Genomic DNA, 6,658 nt, shown 5'->3' with positions numbered 1-6,658 from the left:
AGCCAAGTTCACGAAGTAAAGGATGCCAGCAGATACCTATAAAAGAACAACATATGAGTTTTATACGAACAACATATAAGCCGGAATCAGGTGTGGGGTGCCACCAACGCGCACCACATCGGCAAAATTTATTTTAGCAGCGAACAAGAATGCGTGTGTATCGTCGTCGTGCGTTTTAGGTTTGGTTTGGTTTATGGGGTTTAACGTCCCAAAGCGACTAAGGCTATGAGAGACGCCGTAGTGGAGGGCTCCGGAAATATCGAACACCTGGGGTTCTTTAACGTGCACTGACATCGCACAGTACACGGGCCTCTAGAATTTCTCCTCCAAAGAAATTCCAGCCGCCGCGGCCGGGATCGAACCCGCGTCTTTCGGGTCAGCAGCCGAGCACCATAGCCGCTGAGCCACCGCGGCGGCTCGTGCGTTTTAGAGCGCAGCTCATCGGCGCCCGTACCCCGGTTTGAGAGGCGTGTCTCTGCGTAACCAAGCGCGAAGCGGAGCGGAGGATGAAAGACGGCGAAAGTTTGAGATTATCTAGTTGGTTGGTAGTGCTGGAGGTTACGGGTATGAGGATATGGGGGATTACACAGCCCTGTAACTGTCTCCTTTAGTAATAGGCACCACCGCAACGCGGCTGCACATAGGGGACGGAAAAAAGAGAGTGCTAGAGGAGGCGGATCGGGAGTGGGAGGGGATGACGTAGAAAGGCCTCAGACGCACCCGCTTTACATGCGGGGGGAGGGGGGGGGGGGGGTGGAGGTTAGGCGATGCTATAAAGTCTAGCAGGAGTTTATGGGCACTGACTTGTAGTCCAGACACACTTGGGAAACAGCACATCACTCAGGGGTGACGATGGAAGCACAAGCTTGCGATAACCATCCCTCATTGTGGCACAGGGTTGGACACTTGCACAGCAAGTGTTGAAGGGTTTCGCTCGGAGCACAAAACTGCAGATACAGAGCACTGGGAGCGTGACGGAGACGACGCTCGCGTTACACTGCCCGCACAGTCAACACGGATGCGGAGCAAGCAGACGAAGCCTCGGCGCGTGAAGGCGCGTGCGTTGTAAGGTGGGACGCTCTGCGAGGAGGCGACACGCGCACCCTGTTGGTGACAATTATGGTGCTGAACTATGAGTCGGGATGATTCATAAAGTGTTTGGAGAGTATTATCGGTGTAGCGCATGCGAGGAGGACGAGAAGAGACACGGACACAACACTGATACAATTGACACACACAACAGATACGCAGACACAACACAGCGTTGTATCTGTGTCTCTTCTAGTCCTCGTCGTATGCGCCTTATCGATAATGTCCAACCAGTATGCCGAAACGTCTGCCGTTTGGAGAGAGAGAGAGGCGCATAAGGCTGGTGCGCCTGCCGGGCTAGCTGATCGGCAGCTTCATTTCCCTCGGCGCCCACATGGAAGTGGACCCAGTGGAAACAAACAGATGACAGGTAAGTATAGCTCGTCGAGCCTAGCAATTAATGGTAGAACAATGTTGTGTCCTGTTCCGGGATGTATGAGGGCCTGGAGTGTCGATATAGATCAGTCGTAATGGACGCAGGACAGGGACGAGTCAATCCGAGGATATAACCAAGAGCCAGGGCCAACCCATTCAGTTCAGCAGTTGAGGAGGACGATGGCGCGGGCAGTCTGCATTGCATATGGGCGCCACGTGCAAGGATAGGGCAGACGGCCGCCGCTGAACCATCGCCGTCAAGGAAGGAACCACCGGTATAGATAATGGTCGTCTATTGCGCTTATCATAGAATACTGATGCGACCTCATAGCGAATAGCAGAGTGCGCTGTGCGCTTCTTAGAGGTGATGCCGAGAATATTCATAGTGACTTCCATGGGCCTTAATGTGTGGGCGGCCTTAGGAGGTTGGAGAAAGTGGGCGCTGCACCAAGTAGCTCAGCCAGCAGGCTGGCCGCTCGGTCTGCTCGTGTGAAGCTGTTGTTGCGAAGGTACTCAGGAGAGGAGTGGACTCTAATGCGCGACTCATGCGTTCAAAGTGGTTGAGGATGCTTTCTAGAGCCCTCAGCGCCACGGGCCAGGAATGAGTTTCGGTTTATGTAGCCGCCTTTGGAGAATAACGGGGAAGGCCCTGAAAGAGTCGTGCCTCTGCCCGATGATCTTTCGCCTCTAACGTGCGCCACTGGGGGATGCAAGGGATACGAGAGGCATGGCAGAAAGAACTACTGAGGTGGCCATGACTTCATAAATGCGTCTTAGACAGAGAACAGCGCAAAAAGAACGCAGTACGCGCTGCCGAAGTCGAAACCCAAAGCCGCCTCCATTCGGCACTGCATGTTGCGTATGCGGTTGCCTGAGCCTCGAGTGCCACAGCAGCTGCGCTCACAAATCGCGCTACCGAGAAGCACAATCGTGGTTAATTTTTTAAAACCTTTATGGTTCTTCTCTTTTACTAGGATGGACAAGACCTAGAGTATAAGCTGGGTGGCCCGCATCAGTTTGCGCAGCGTTGCAGTTGTCGGATGGGTAATCATATCGGAGGAACATTTTTCGCAAAAACGCGTACCGACGTTTATTCGAACTAAAATGTTCCAACATAAAATATATGAAAAATTTAAATAGTTTTGAACAATCATCTGGAGTCTTGAGCGCGTTTATGATTGGTGTAATTTCAATGTCTAATGAGGATTTTAACGCGCCGCACATTCTCGGCCCCGCACATAACAACCTCATATACTCGGCACATACAAAATACTCGGCGGGCCCATTTTTTTTCCTGGGGAAAACCAGTGTGTACAGAACGAATTCAGCGTTGATTTTGTTTTATGACCGCTTCCGCGAATCGGCGGAAAAGGACGAGTAATATCCGATCGCTTGAGTGTAGTGTTATGGTCGAGGTTGCCATGTGCGTAAATTTCAGCAGTGATTCACGTGAGGCATACGCCACCGCTTGCCATTGAGCGCCAATCAGCCAGACAAAAATACTGGGCGAAAGGTCGGGCTTTGTTCATATCCTCTTTTCTAAAGTGAGTGAGGAATAAACTTTGTTTAAATATCGTCACGTACAGTCAGAAAGACAGCGAGAATGGCTTCTAAAATAACCTGGTTAATGCGAAGACCTGCGCCCACAAAAAACTGAATGACTCGGCAGCGGCGTAGCAACAAGCGTGCTCGGCGGTCGTCGAACAGACTGTCTGCATATCTTGGCCGCGCTCAATTTAAAGCTGGCAAGGAACCTTCCAGATAAGGAAACAAAAGAAACTACAATAATCTGGAAAAGTGTGGAAGCAATTGCGCATGTAAATATGGTCGCATCTGGCGTCACAAACAAAATTATAAAGCCACCCGCCGGCGGCTTTGAGCGTGAACGAACGAACAAACATTACAAAAATCCGCGGCAGAATTAGGTATTGAAGTAGAATCGACATTTCAGCTAGATGGTATAGTGTCATGGAAAAAGTAGAGCGTACTCAGGACAACTGACAAGGACAACGGACAAGCGCTTGTGTTGTTATGCACGGTGCTCGTTACAGCTATAAGGTTCTGTACTCGCCTCCCACGAAAACAATCTGTGTGTGTGGAGCACAAACACATCGCTGAAATCACTCACCGCGGCCAGTAATGATACCGCATTAAAAATTGAGGTATACGCCGAGGCAATGTGTTGATCTGGATTGTACAGCAAGCCGGCATTCATGTGGATTATATGGATAAATATTTACGCGGTTAACTTAAATTTGCTAATAATCCATTTCGTGGCAGATATTCGGCGTCAATATCACATTTTGAGAGTGATAGCCGCCATCATCAAAGGTGATCCCCGTTTTTAAATTTTCTTAATCGCCAGTGTAGTTCGAAATATCCACCGTCACAAATACGCATTTGAAAGCTCATTGAGTTGGCTCTCCCGCATTACCTAACCACAAATGGCGTCGCTGTGCGTGATATCGACGTCTAAATCAAGGTATTTTCTATAACATCAAATACACCATCTGGTTCGGTATTTCACCCATAAGAAGTGCGTGATGGGCCATTTTATGATACAGAATGCGGGAAAGCCAACTCGGTGAAAATCGGTTTTCGACGTTAGACTCGGTTCACTATGAATATTCACTATGAATATGGAAGTCACTATGAATATTCTCGGCATCACCTCTAAGAAGCGCACAGCGCACTCTGCTATTCGCTATGAGGTCGCATCAGTACTCTATGATAAGCGCAATAGACGACCATTATCTATACCGGTGGTTCCTTCCTTGACGGCGATGGTTCAGCGGCGGCCGTCTGCCCTATCCTTGCACGTGGCGCCCATATGCAATGCAGACTGCCGCGCCATCGTCCTCCTCAACTGCTCAACTGAATGGGTTGGCCCTGGCTCTTGGTTATATCCTCGGATTGACTCGTCCCTGTCCTGCGTCCATTACGACTGATCTATATCGACACTCCAGGCCCTCCTACATCCCGGAACAGGACACAACATTGTTCTACCATTAATTGCTAGGCTCGACGAGCTATACTTACCTGTCATCTGTTTGTTTCCACTGGGTCCACTTCCATGTGGGCGCCGAGGGAAATGAAGCTGCCGATCAGCTAGCCCGGCAGGCGCACCAGCCTTATGCGCCTCTCTCTCTCCAAACGGCAGAAGTTTCGGCATACTGGTTGGACATTATCGATAAGGCGCATACGACGAGGACTAGAAGAGACACAGATACAACGCTGTGTTGTGTCTGCGTATCTGTTGTGTGTGTCAGTTGTATCAGTGTTGTGTCCGTGTCTCTTCTCGTCCTCCTCGCATTCGCTACACCGATAATACTCTCCAAACACTTTATGAATCATCCCGACTCATAGTTCAGCACCATAATTGTCACCAACAGGGCGCGCGTGTCGCCTCCTCGCAGAGCGTCCCACCTCACAACGCACGCGCCTTCACGCGCCGAGGCTTCGTCTGCTTGCTCCGCATCCGTGTTGACTGTGCGGGCAGTGTAACGCGAGCGTCGTCTCCGTCACGCTCCCCAGTGCTCTGCATCTGCAGTTTTGTGCTCCGAGCGAAACCCTTCAACACTTGCTGTGCAAGTGTCCAACCCTGTGCCACAATGAGGGATGGTTATCGCAAGCTTGTGCTTCCATCGTCACCCCTGAGTGATGTGCTGTTTCCCAAGTGTGTCTGGACTACAAGTCAGTGCCCATAAACTCCTGCTAGACTTTCTATCATCGCCTAACCTCCACCCCCCCCCCCCCTCCCCCCGCATGTAAAGCGGGTGCGTCTGAGGCCTTTCTACGACATCCCCTCCCACTCCCGATCCGCCTCCTCTAGCACTCTCTTTTTTCCTTCCCCTATGTGCAGCCGCGTTGCGGTGGTGCCTATTACTAAAGGAGACAGTTACAGGGCTGTGTAATCCCCCATATCCTCATACCCTTAACCTCCAGCACTACCAACCAACTAGATAATCTCAAACTATCGCCGTCTTTCATCCTCCGCTCCGCTTCGCGCTTGGTTACGCAGAGACACGCCTCTCAAACCGGGGTACGGGCGCCGATGAGCTGCGCTCTAAAACGCACGACGACGATACACACGCATTCTTGTTCGCTGCTAAAATAAATTTTGCCGATGTGGTGCGCGTTGGTGGCACCCCACACCTGATTCCGGCTTATATGTTGTTCGTATAAAACTCATATGTTGTTCTTTTATAGGCATCTGCTGGCATCCTTTACTTCGTGAACTTGGCTACATAGGTGCATTGATGGTCCGCTTATTATGTTAAGGCCATTTTCAGTATTCCATTGACAATTTATTGGTTTCTGTTTCCTCCTTTCGCTTTTTTGTCGAACATGTCTAGTGCAAGAGCAGCACGCATTCCGTGTTAGGTCACGGAAATTGCCTGTTCTTAAAAAATGCCCTCCTCTTTGGGACTGCAGTATACATTAAAAAAATAACAGCCCATCGATTGTCTATAGACTTTCCAAAGAGCTTTCTGCGAGTGAGCAGAGGACGAGAAGTCAAATCATTGGAGGGCTTCGAAGCAGGGTGCTGTGCAAAAGCAGTGCAGAGTGTTCGCGGAAAAGAATCAGCCTGTGTTGAACGTGGCTTCCGCTAAAACACGAAAAGGCACCGAAATGGAGCCACAGTTGATGCGTTTATCGTTCATATCCCACAATTGATGACATAATAAGAATAACTTTAGCTTTGCTACTGACGAAATAAGTCATTGAGTGGAAAATGTATTTCTCGAAACCATTAACAAACTCCGGGGGAAAAATGTGAGATGTAGGAGTTTAGTGCATAACCGGCCTTGTAGGCCTAACCGGAACAGCCTAAGTTTTCCACTCCATGGGATGTACAATAACGAAGCCATTTCTTTAACACCACGTGCCAGGCTATTTATTTTGGACCTTCATGGGCATTGAGAAGTTCACCCATACTTTATTGTTCATTCTGTTTATTTATAGCATGAGAAGGTGACCGCTGTGCCTAAAGCAGTCACTGAGCATATGAACATTTTATTTGTCAAAATCCTGACGTTCCGAAATTTACCTATAATGTACGACGAAGTTTCGTTCCTCTGGCAGGAGGATCGAAGAGAAATACTTGTAAAACACTTCAAATTCGGTCCAGACATCAAAGATTTTATTGCCGCTACGTGAACCACCGATCTCAATAAGTTTTCTTTCTTCGTAT

The sequence above is a fragment of the Amblyomma mixtum genome, chromosome 7 (genome assembly GCF_055824585.1).
Source record: "Amblyomma mixtum isolate Tamu chromosome 7, ASM5582458v1, whole genome shotgun sequence".
Classification (NCBI taxonomy): Eukaryota; Metazoa; Arthropoda; class Arachnida; order Ixodida; family Ixodidae; genus Amblyomma; species Amblyomma mixtum.
This window is presented reverse-complemented; position numbering follows the sequence as displayed.